The sequence below is a fragment of the Octodon degus genome, unplaced genomic scaffold (genome assembly GCF_000260255.1).
Source record: "Octodon degus isolate 3935 unplaced genomic scaffold, OctDeg1.0 scaffold00049, whole genome shotgun sequence".
In the NCBI taxonomy this organism is placed as follows: Eukaryota; Metazoa; Chordata; class Mammalia; order Rodentia; family Octodontidae; genus Octodon; species Octodon degus.
Genome location: NW_004524625.1, coordinates 9,259,909 through 9,272,608, shown reverse-complemented (window position 1 = coordinate 9,272,608; position 12,700 = coordinate 9,259,909).

Sequence of the window (12,700 nt, the reverse complement as noted above, 5' to 3'; positions counted from 1 at the left end):
AACCACTAGGAAGAATGTATGCAATGTGTTAATTATTGAAACTGTCCTACCAATTTGGTTTGAAACTATCTCATTGCTATTTATCAGTAACATTATGGAAAAAAATAAATAAAATTTAAAAAATAAAGGCAAAAAAAAAAAAAGATAAAATTGTCAAATCTTAGGGCCAGGGAGACGGCTCAGTAGAATAAGCACTTGCCTGGAAAGCACAAGGGCCTGAGTTCAATCCCTGGTTCCGGAAAAAAAAAAAAAAAGTCAAATCTTTAGCTTGACTAACCAAGAAAAAAGAAGTAAATAAAATTAGTGGTGAAAAACAAGACATCAAAAAAAAAAAAAAAAAAAAAACAAGACATCGCAACGGAGACCACAGAAATACAAAGGATTATTAGGGATCATTTTGAAAACCTATATGCCAATAAGTAGGAAAATTTAGAGAAAAGTGGATGAATTTCTGGATACATATGACCTGGTGACATTGAACCGGTTAGGAGTACATAAAAAGACTAAATAAAGACTAAATAGGCCAAAAAACAATCAGTAAGAAAAAAACCTTGTAACAAAGAAAAGCCTAAGACCAAATGGCTTCACTGCTGGATTTTACCAAGCTTTTACTTTTTTTTTTGGTAACGAGGATCAAACTCAGGGCCTTGCACCTGTCAGGAAGGCACTTATGCCACTCAACTATCTCCCTGGGCCTTTACCCAGCTTTTAAACAACTACTATTGTTCTCAAAATATTCTGTGGAATTGAAAAGGAGAGCGCTCTTCCAAACTTATTCTATGAGGCCAGCATTATCTGATTAACAAACCTGAAAAGGATACAAGAACAACAGAAGAAAATTATACGCCAACATTCCAGATGAGCATAGATACAAACGCCAACGAAATGCGAGCACATTCTACTCAATGGCACAGAAGAAAGATCATATAGCACGGCCTAGTCCTCCTCATTCCAGGGGTGCAAGTACTGTGTAATGCATATAAATCAATAAGTGTAACGTGCCACATAAAAGAACAAAGATAAAAATTGGATGATTTATTGCAGCAGATACAGAAAAAGAACTTGATAAAATTCAACACCTCTAATGATAAAAGCCTAAACAAATCAGGAGTAGAAGGATTATATATCAATAGGATAAGATTACTTATGACAAGCTCATGACCCATATCATACTGACTGGGCAGAATCTGGAGGCATTTTCTCTGAGACAGGAACAGACAATAGTGTCCACTCTCACTCAGTGTAGAACCCTTAGCCAGGGCATGTGGGCAAGAGAAAGAACTAAAATGCATATGAAGGGGAAAGGAGGAATCAGGTTATCTCTGCTGCAGATGATATGATTCTATACATAAAAAAAAATCTAAGACTGCACCAAAACACTTTTGGAATTAACTAATAAATTCTATATACTAGCAGGGGACACAAATAAAAGTACAAAATCTAATGGTTTTTCTATACACTAGTAATTAATTTGCTGAGAAAGCAGTCATAATATAATCCCATTTACAACAGCCACAGAAAACCAAACACCCAGGAACAAACTAAACTAAGGAAGCAAAAAATATTTATAGTTAAAATTACATTTTTTCCCAAAATTGTGATAAATAGAAGAAGACATTAAACAATGGGAAGAATTCCCATGTTCATAAATTGAAATATTGTTAAAATGTCCATACTACCCAAACCAATATATAGGTTCAGTACAATCCCCACCAAATATTAATGATATTCTTCCCTAAAATAGGAAAAAAAATTCTAAAGCTGATATGGAAGAACAAAAGACACCAACTAGCTAACACAATCTTGAGCAAAAAGAACTAATCTGTAAGCACCAGAATGCCAGATTTCAAGATATACTACAGAGCTATAGTAACTCAAAGAGCATAGTACTGACATAACAACAGACACACAGCCCAAGGGAACAGAACTGTAGCACTGTTCACAGACTCCAGCAATGAGCTCATGTGTCTACAGCCAACTGATTCTTGACAAAGTTGCCAAAAACATACACTGGCAAAAGAACAGCCTCTTTGCAAATGATGCTGCAAAGAGTAGTTATCTACATACAGAAGAATCAAATCGACTCCCATCTCGTACACTACACAAAATCCAACTCAAAATGTATTGAAGACCTTCATATAAGACCCAAAACTAAAGCTACTGGAGGCAAGAATAGGAGAAATAATTGAAGATGCAAATAATCGATAAGTATTAGTTCTTTTTGCTCAAGATTGTGTTAGCTAGTTGGTGTCTTTTGTTCTTCCATATCAGCTTTAGAATTTTTTTTTTCTATTTTAGGGAAGAATATCATTAATATTTGGTGGGGATTGTACTGAACCTATATATTGGTTTGGGTAGTATGGACATTTTAAAATTACAGTAATTTTTTTGGATAGGACCCTAAAAGTACAGGCAAAAACAATGACAACAAAAAAAGCAAAAACGGATAATGCAAGTATACCACACTAAAAGTCTTTTTCATAAAAAGGGAAACATAGTGAAGAGATAACCTATAGAACAGGGAAAAATACATGCTAGATATTCATGTGACACAGGGTTAATATTAAGACAGATAAAAAAGTTTAAAAACCTAATAAAAAGTAATGAAAAAAAAAGTAATGTAGTTTAAAATTGGCCAATAGGGAGTTGGGAGATAGCTCAGTGAAATAAGTGCTTGCCTGGCAAGTGCAAGGTCTTGAGTTTGATTCCTGATATCACCAAAACAAAACAAAACAAATAAATAAATAAAATTGGCCAATAATATAAATAGGTACTTCTTAGAAGAAGGAATACAGGGGCCAGGGAGATGGCTCAGTGGAATAAGCGCTTCCCTGGCAAGTGCAAGTGCAAGGGCCTGAGATCAATCCCTGGTTCCGGAAAAAAAAAAAAAAAATAGAAGAAGGAATACAAATGGCCAGTAAGTATATGAAAAATGTTCAATATCATTAACTTAGGGAAATGCAAGCCAAAACTATAATGAGATACCATCTCACCCTAGTTACAATGGCTATTATGAAAGAAAAGCAACTAAAACAAAAAATAACAAATTCTGGTGAGAATATAGAAAAAAGGGAACTTTATTTTTATATATTTATTTATTCTGTATTTTAGGGAAGGGTCTACAGGGTGTTCAGGGTCTCACTACTAGATTGGACTCGTAATGATTCTTCTATTTACAGCCTTGCAAGAGCTGGGATAATAGGCGCACGACACCACGCCTGGTCTCAATCTCAGTCTCAGCATGCCCCAGGGGCAGGGCTAGCACAGCAGGCCCAGGGATTGAACACTCGGCCCCTGCACCTGCTTGCAGGTACTTTAATCTGCTGAGCTATTTGGCCGGCCCCAAAAAGGAAACTTTATATAGGGTTGGTAGGAATGTAAATTAATATAGCCACTGTGGAGAAGGGTATGGATTTTCCCCCCAAAACTAAAACTAGAACCATCACATGACCCAACTCCTAGGTATATGTTCAAAGGAGCAAAGTCAGCACACAAGAGAGAAATCTATAGTACATATCCATGTTTATTGCAGCAATCACAATAGGCAAGATAGAGAATCACTTTAGGTGTCCATCAACATATGATGGAGAAAGCGTGGTCCATACACTGTCTAGCAAAAGACATGACCAATCTTGGGGCCAGATGCCATTCAGCAGAAAGGCAGGGATCGCCAATGCCAGAGTGATGGGTCTAACCACTAGTGACCGAGTTTCAACTCTTTCAGGCTGTGAGCGATGGCTGAGAGAAGGGAAGGGGTGAAAGTGCTCCATAAGTCACCGCTCACTACCGGCACATTTCATTCGACTTGCGTGATCGTGCGGCTTCCCATTCTAGGTTTTTAAGAAGCTAGAATGTGAATGGATTCCCCAGTCCTCAGGGGAAATGAACCATGGGTGTGTGGTTGCGACCCTGAGACTGAGGCTCAGAGCTTGCAAGGGAAATGACCTGGCTCTCCTGGTGCAAGAAAGAAAGCTGAATGCCCGAGAGCCTTCTTCACCAAGGTGCTGTCCTTGTGTCTTCGATCTTGAAGGAAGAGTGTGAGCTGAGTGCACTCAGGGACACTACGGGAACTCGGGATATTACAAGCGATTATTACTACTATTACTTTTAGAATTCTCATCTAGATGTTTCATTTCATTTTATTTTTTCCAATTAGATTTTATTGGTATATTTTAGATATACATAATGATCGCATTCATCATAGAGAATTTGTATCTCTACATGATATAAATTGTTTTTCCCCTGTCCCTTTCCCATTTGCAAAAGCTTTGTTTGCATGTTTTCCTTCTTTTCTCTCTCTCTCTCTCTCTCTCTCTCTCTCTCTCTCTCTCTCTTTACTCTTCCCTTCTTCCCTCCCCATTTGAACATTTCTGTTCTATTTCAAAATATATTTTGGTCCTTATGTACACTCTCGGTTTTCCGCACCACAGAAACCATGTTGTATTCACACTGTGTCCAATCTATTTCACTTAAGAGTGTGGATTCAAGGTGCATCCACTTTCCTAGAAATGTCTCCAGTGTATCCTCCTTCAAGGCAGTGTAGCACTGCATTGTATAAAACCCCACATCTTCTTTATCCATTCACCAGCTGACGGGCACGTGGGCTGTTTCCAAGATTTGGCTATTACAAACTGTGCTACTACAAACATAGATGTGCATATATTTCTGTGGTGTAAGGCTTTTAATTCTTTTGGGAAGATACCCAGGGGATGAATAGCTGGGTTGAATGGACCTCTAATCCTAGTTTTATGTGGACTCTTTTTTTTTGGTACTGGGGATTGAGCTCAGGACCTTGCACTTGCCAGGCAGGTGCTTATGCTGCTGAGCTATCTCCCCACCCCATTTTTGTGGAATCTCCACAATGATTTCCATAGTGGTTGTACCAGTTTACACCGGTGGAGAAGGGTTCCTTTTCCCCACAGCCGCATTGAAGACAAAATGAATTTCAAGTCAAGTCTGATTGAGAGAGACAAAGAAAGTCATTACTTCCATGCAAAGGCAACAATCTGAGAAGAAGAGATAACAATCATAAATATATATGCAACAAATACCAATGTACCCAATTGTATAAAACAAATAGTAATAGGCATGAAAAATCAAATAACTAATCCCATTATAAGGGGGGATCTCATTACTCTGCTGTTACACAGACAGATCAACTAGACAAAAAAATCAGCAATGAGATATTAGGACTGAACCAAACTTTTCAACAAATGGATTTAGTAGATGTCTACAGTGTTCCACCCCACGACATCAGAATACACATTCTTCTTAGCTGCACTAGGATGTTCTCCAGAATAGATCACATACTAGCTCATAGAACATGCTTGACTAAATGCAAAGGAATTGAAATTAGCCTATGCATATTGTCAGGCCATATGGCATGAAACTGGAAATATGACCTAAGAAACCACAACTTCATAAATGCATGGAAATTAAATAGCACTCTTCTGAACCACTAATGGGTCACAGACGAAACTGAAGAATTAGTTTCTACAATTAAATGATGACAATATAACAAAGCAGAACTTATGGAATACAATGAAAGCAGTCCTCTGAGGGAAACTTACAGCAGTGAATACCTATATCAGGAAAGCAGAACAAGCGCAAATAAACAACTTAATGCTGAACCTCAGACTTCTAGAAAAGAAGAGTAGGCCAAGTCCAAGGCTCTTATGAAGGAAGACATTATAAAGGTCAGAGCAGAAATTAATTCATTGGAGACTAAGAAAACAATGCAAAGAATCAATAAATCAAAGAGTTGGTTCTTCGAAAGGTCAAGTACTTGAATTTTGAAGAAACAGTATGTGTAGAAAACAGCCTGAGAAATGAGCCAGTGGCTTTACCCTCCACCGTCACAATTATCTGTGTCACACATTGCTTCTGTTAGGGCAATTTCTGTCAAAAATATCACAGTGTGTCCTCCTCCTCCTTATTTACCAGATCTGGCACTGGGTGGCTTCTTTCTGGCCCTTCCCCAAAGCTAAAAGAACTACAGAAAGCTAGCACTTCCACTTGATCCAGGACACTAAGCAACTGTGACAGAACTACTAAAGATACAACAGACAACTTCTAGAACTGCTTTAGAGTGCCAGGAACAGGGATAAGGTGTTTGATGCAAGGGGAAGTATTTTGAGAGGGATTAACAGCAATGTGTCTTTTACTGTAAAAATTTAAAAAAATGAAACATTTAACTATGTATCAGGGTACATGCCTATAATCTTAGTGCTTGGGAGACCAAGGGCAGGAGGATCACCAAGAGTTCAAGGCTAGCGTGTGCTACACAGTGCATATAGTTGTGGTGGATGAACTAATGGTCAACTTGTAATACCCAGCTGAACTGAATCAGTATGGTGCTGGGTATGGAAGGTCCACCTGGGGACTATTGCCAGTAGCATGAGCCAGAACTGGAGGGGAAAATGGGCTACTGCTGAACCCTGGAGAAGCTTGTCATGCTGGCTTCCCTCATATGAACTCAGCTATTCTCATCACTGGAGGAGCTCTGGTCCTCACTGCCATGAAGGGTGGCTGAGGTGGTTTTCGGGGGGAGCTCTAGTCCTTACCTCGAGCATCACTTCCCGGCTTAGTTCAGATCCCTCAGCCCACCGGAGCAGAGCCTACATCCCACCGGCACAGACTTCCTAATTTCCACCACTGACCCTCAGGCCTTCCCAGTGCAGATCTTTGATGCAGATTTATAGGAGATATTGGCAGGGGCTCCAGGCCTCCAACTGGACTTGTGGAGGACATTGCCGTGGGCTCTAGCTCTTCAGCTGGACTCATGCAGGACACTGCTGTGGGATCCAGGCCCTCAGCTGGATCTCAGGTCTCTAGTGTATGCACAGATCTCCTGTACTCTCCTGCTTTTGACCTATTGGGTAAATATTATAAAATAATGCTCTTGTTGCACAGGTCCTGCTTTACCTGGTCTTAACCATCCAGCAGAAAAGTATAAAAACGAAATATGAGAAATAAAGCCATGCTGTTATGTTGAGCTGTAGGGGACTCAGGTCAACAATTTCTGACATTGCCAGTCAAGCGGAAGACCCAATACTATGATGGGCTAGTGGACTCTTTTAGAATATTTTGCTGAGTTTACAGACCTGTAATATTCAAATAACAGAACTTAACAAAAAAAGGGGATACAGATGAATGTCCATTTTGTATCTGTGTATTCAAAGTGGTTAGGATAGATATATAGTTACATTCTGTTAATGAATAGAATGATTTGTTCTAATGGTGTTTGTAAATAGGATATCAAGTTCGCATCTTGTACAGCAATTAACCACTAGGAAGAATGTATGCAGTGTGTTAATTATTGAAACTGTCCTACCGATTTGATTTGAAACTGTCTCACTGCTATTTGTTTATCAATAAAATTATGGCAAAAAAATAAATAAATTGTAAGTCAAAAAAAAAAAAAAAAGAAAGAAAAAACTTAAAAAAAAATAATGCTGGGGCCGGGGAGATGGCTCAGTGGAATAAGTGCTTCCCTGGCAAGCGCATGGACCTGAGTTCAATCCCCGGTTCCACCAAAAAAAAAAAGCTATAAATGATGTGTCCTGTAGCACATCTATTTCCATCCAACCCCGACCACAAAAGTGAACTCAAGGCCAGCGACCTAAATAGTGAAATCTTGTCTCAAAAAACAAACACTAAACCATCACCACAGTTCTTTATGACCTCATGTATACACAATGTAGTTATTATTCATCCATAAAGAAAATAAAAATTCTATAATTTGCAACAAAATGGATGGAAGGGGAGGACATCATTTTAAGCAAAATGAGCCACCCACAGAAAGGCAAGCATCACATGTTCTCTTCCATATGTGGAAACTTTTACACAGTCAGTGTGCGAGTTGCTTAGGGGTATCTGGGGACTGGGAAGGGTGCTGGGGTGGGTGTGAGGGTGGAAGAGAGGTGGCTGATACTGCTGTGTGCAAGTATGCAAGCATTACGCTGAATCTCGCTAATATGCACGATTAGTATGTGCAAATGGTACAGGAGGCTACGGAGCGTGGCAGAGTTAAGAGGCAATGAAGGGGTGCAGCCCTGAGCTGGGGCTCCATGGCACAGTGCTCTGTCCTTCACTGAACAGGCAGTTGGCAACCACATCTGCCATCGCTAACGTCTGTGTAGTGTTGGGCTTGGTAGGATCACTCAAATGGATTTTATGTTATTTTCTCTGTCATTGGTGGGCGACTTCTAATTTTTCTTTTTTTTTTTTTTTCAAAGTTTTATTGACAAAGAGATAGCAATGAATGAGACAGTTTCAAATCAAATCGGAAGGACAGTTTCAACAAATAATACATTGCATATATTCTTCTTAGTGGTTAATTGCTGGACTTCTAATTTTTCTATTTCAGAAACTTCATTAAAGGGATGTTAGGGGCTATAGGTTGGTGTAGAATCCACTTTTAGTGTGTGGAAAGTCCTGGGTTCAATTTCCAGTAGCGAAGGGGGAAGGGTGTTTGCAGAAATTTCTGTTTGAGTTTGCATATTTCATGGTTTCTGAGTGTTCTTTTTCTCATATTTGAATCACTGTATTCCTATCAATCAAAACTGGATATTGGCAAATTCACATAATTCTGAAATGATCTGGTAAGTCAGAAGCAACAGAAACTGGGAGGGGAGTACCATGAGCTGGAGGAAAAACTCTGACTTCTAAATTTAAAAAATTCTGCTTCAGCTGGGGGTGGCAGCACATGCCTATAGTCCGGCTCCGAGGGAGGCTGAGGCAGGAGGACCCCCACAAGTTGGAGGAAAGCCTGGGATATGCAGTCAGTTTAAGACCAGCTTGAGCTGCATAGTAAGGTGCTATCTTAAAAGGACAACAAACAGTGCTTTATTTTGCCACTAAGGGAATTTTAGCAAGGTGGGTCACACAGCACAATGGCTTTTCTATTAATTAAACTGCAGCCGTGCATCAAATTTTTAAATGCTCATCCATTCATATACAAAGCATTAGAGATCAGTGGCAAGAAGATTTAAATGCGGTTTTGTCCCCCAAATATCTACACGTTTAGGTCACTGTGAGGTTCATTTGGGCAAACGTAATGTTGCAAACACAGAATTCTTTAGCAGTTGGAGAACAGTGTTGCGAAAAGCTTGAGGATCACTGTCACTCATGGATTCAACCGCCCCGGGCCTGGCCGTCGCTGATCTCTGCTCTCTGCGTTCCCAGAGCACAGAAGCCTCAGACACGAAACCTGCAGCCATATTCCAGCCACTGTCCCATGGGTGCGCTTGTGGCCAGGTGCCAGTGTCTGAGTATTTTGAGAACTGTAGCACATTTCAGGAACTGAAACAGCTTCCTTCCATTATTCACAAGAAACCACATGTTGTTCCAGGCGTGGTGGCGCTCGCCCTAACCCCAGCACTCTGGCAGGGAGAGGGAGGGGGCCCACAGTGAGTCTGGGACCAGCCTGAACTGTGTGGTGAGACCCCAACTCCCCAAAAAGAAACCCCACATTAATAATAGAAGGCACCCTATCTAAACTTTCATACCTGGAATTCATTCAGGCTATCAGAGAAGAGCTGTGTTTTGTTTCTCTTTCCTCTTTCTTTCTTTCTTTCTTTCTTTCTTTCTTTTTTTTTTTTTTTTGATACAGGGTCTCGCTATGTAGCTTGGGCTCATAGTGATCCTCCTGTCTCAGCCTTCCCAGCGCTGGAATGCACCAGCACCACCATGCCCAGTTCCAGGTCTGGCACAGCTAGCCTGGCATTCCAGGCCCACACGGCGGGCGGTACTAGGGAGCTCGCCAGGCAGGTGCTTATGCCACCGATGTATCCCCCCAGCCTAAGAGCTGTACGTGTAAACCTAGATCAGGATAAGTTGGAGAATAGGAGTCCTCTTGACTTTCACCTTAGGGAGGCACTCACAAGAACTAGCAAGCGATGAGGCCTGGTACTCTTTCACACACTGTTTTGATGCTTCTTTATATTCAGTCTTTATTGTTATTCTGTAAGGTATTTCCAGCCAGTGGAGTAGGAAGAGCACAGGGTTTGAAGGCAGGTGAAGAGTAACATCCTGCTTGGAACACGGAAAGCATTCTGGGCAAGAACGAGTACGAGGACAAAGGCTATGGGCAAAGCACTGTACCCGCATCGCTTTGGGCAAAGTAGTGGCTTCCAAGCTGCCTCCTCACACACAAAATGAAAATCTCAATGCTCACTTGTTCATCTGCTGTTTACTATGTGCAAGTAATAAGTAATGTCTTAGTCCCTGAAGCTACTCTTTTTATTTTTTTGGCTGGCTCAGACTGCCCTGAATGTGAGGCTGGAACGGCATGTGGTGCTGGGGATCGAACCGTGGCCCCCTGCACCTGCCTAAGCTCGCCTAAGCAAGTGCTTTAGACTGCTGAGCTATCTCTCCAGCCCTGTCACTGAAACTACAACAGGGACCAAAATTTAATAAGTTACCTTCATGCAATTTAAATAGTAGCATCAAAGGGGTATAACAAAGAAATGTAGAGGGCCTGCCCAATTAGCTGAGTTGTTCAAGTGACTGCTTAAACAAAGCAATCAGGATGCTGTGGTTTGATTCCCCACACCTGCCCTGAAGGCATTCTTGAGCCAGCCAAAAAACCATAAAGAAATGTATAGTAGATCATGTGGTGCTAATTACTGTGAAGAAAACGAACCGGAGCGACATGGAAGTATTGCTATTTATGCACAGCGGTTAAGGGGACACTGCACTGATACTGTGTCATTTGGAAACTGACTCGAAGGAAGCGAGAGAAGGAATGATCTGCAAAGCTTCCTGAGAAGAGCTCAGGGCGGGGAGCAGTACGTGCAAAGGTCTCCAGGCAAAAGGATTCCTAGTGCTCTAGGGGCATCAGAGACCGATGTGCCTACAGCCAAGCGAAGGGAGCGAGAGTAGATGAGGCTGGGGGTGTGACGGTGGATTACAGTCTCTTGGCTGATGTTGCCAGGACTTCAGGTTTTTCTTGTGATGGGATGTCAGTGTCAGAACAGCAGAAGAAGGATCTAACATAGTTTAACAGACTTGCTCTAAATGAGACTTCAGGAACTTGGAGTTGATAGTGTTCCTGAAGTGTCAGATGTGTGTACACATCTGACAAGTCATTGTTTGATGTCATCAAGATGTGAGGACAGGGCCAGGGAGATGGCTCAATAGAATAAGCGCTTGTTTGGCAAGAGCAAGGGCCTGAGTTCAATCCCTGGTTCTGGGGAAAAAAAAAAAAAAAAAGACGCAAGGACAAGTGGAGAAAAGGGATGATGACTGTAGCTGGAGCACCACACATCTGGTTGGCAAGGGGGACAGAAGAAGGGCAGCAAATGGAAAAGCAAAATACGACAACCCCCAAGACAGTGCTATTCTGAAAGCCTGTGATCAGCCATGCCCAATTCTGGTAACCTATGAAGAAAGAAGTGGACAGAGGAGTAAGATGATTGTGAGTCTCACATGAAAGTCCATGACGACACTGAACGAGGTCCTTTAGTGGAGCAGTGGAGACAAGAGAATGCCTCGCAGGAGCTCTGAATTGGAAGCAGAAATGGAGATGGTGATTACAGAAGGTGTGAGGCCAAATGCAAGTTTTGTTTCCAAAGTGGAATACAGTGGATGGGCCTGATCACGGAACGATTCCTGACACCGAGGAGAGGAGTCCCATCTTTGCAGAGGCGTCCTGTGTGCACATGGGGATGCACTGAGTCTACATGGTGGAAAACACTTAGGGCACATGACCTGAGGGAGTCAAGGCCCGTGGACACCTCAGTGTGCAAGAGGAGTCAGTGAGCGAAGAAGTGAGGGTGTGGTTGTGTCTGAGGTTTCACTTCTCCTTCCCTCCCTCCCTCCCTTCCTCCCTTCCTCTCTCTCCCTCAGTCAGTCTGAGGATTGAATCCAGTGCCTCCTGCATGTGAGGCAAGTGCTCTACTACTGATTTTTCTTCCTTCTCTCTGCTTTTCAAAAGATAGAAACCTTCTCTGGCAAGCGCAAGGCCCTGAGTTCAATCCCCGGTTCTGAAAAAAAAAAAAAAAAATAGAATGTTCAAAAGATAGAAACCACTTGGAGCTGAAAATTGTGGTTTGCTGGTTAGCAGATCATATGTGACTTAAGAAAATTGTGCAAGGCAAAATGTATGTAAAATATTGACATGCAAGACATTTGGGTTAGGATTATGTGACTCTACATTATATATTTTAAAAATTTAAAAGGGGTTGGAGGTGCTTGCCTAATATGGTTGATTCTCTGGACTTGATTCTCAGCAATGAAACAGAGAGAGAAAAAGTGAAAGACCCTGGGAGAGAGGAGAAAGGGAGATAGAGGGAATACAGAGAGAGGGAAGGACAGGAGAGGTGAGGAGGAGGGAGGCGGAGGCGGAGACAGAGAGTGAAGCTCAGACAGGAACGTCCTCACGGGGAAGCCTGAGGACTGGCGCTGGGACCAGTCCTATCGTTTTGTAGGGTTGTCTGTGCTCTGTCACACATCAGAGGCTGAGACTGCAGCCACAGCCACAGCCATCACGCCCCTGTCAGGTCATCACATTACAAAGAGAAAGAGGGGCTGGAGAGATGGCTTAGTGGTCTAAAGCACCTATTTGAAACAAGCTTGGCAAAGCACAGGGACCGCGGTTCGATCCCCAGCACCACATGCCAGCTAGACCCGCCCCCTGGTGGGCTGAGCTGGCCACACACACACACACAATAAATAAATGTAATAAATAAAAATAAAT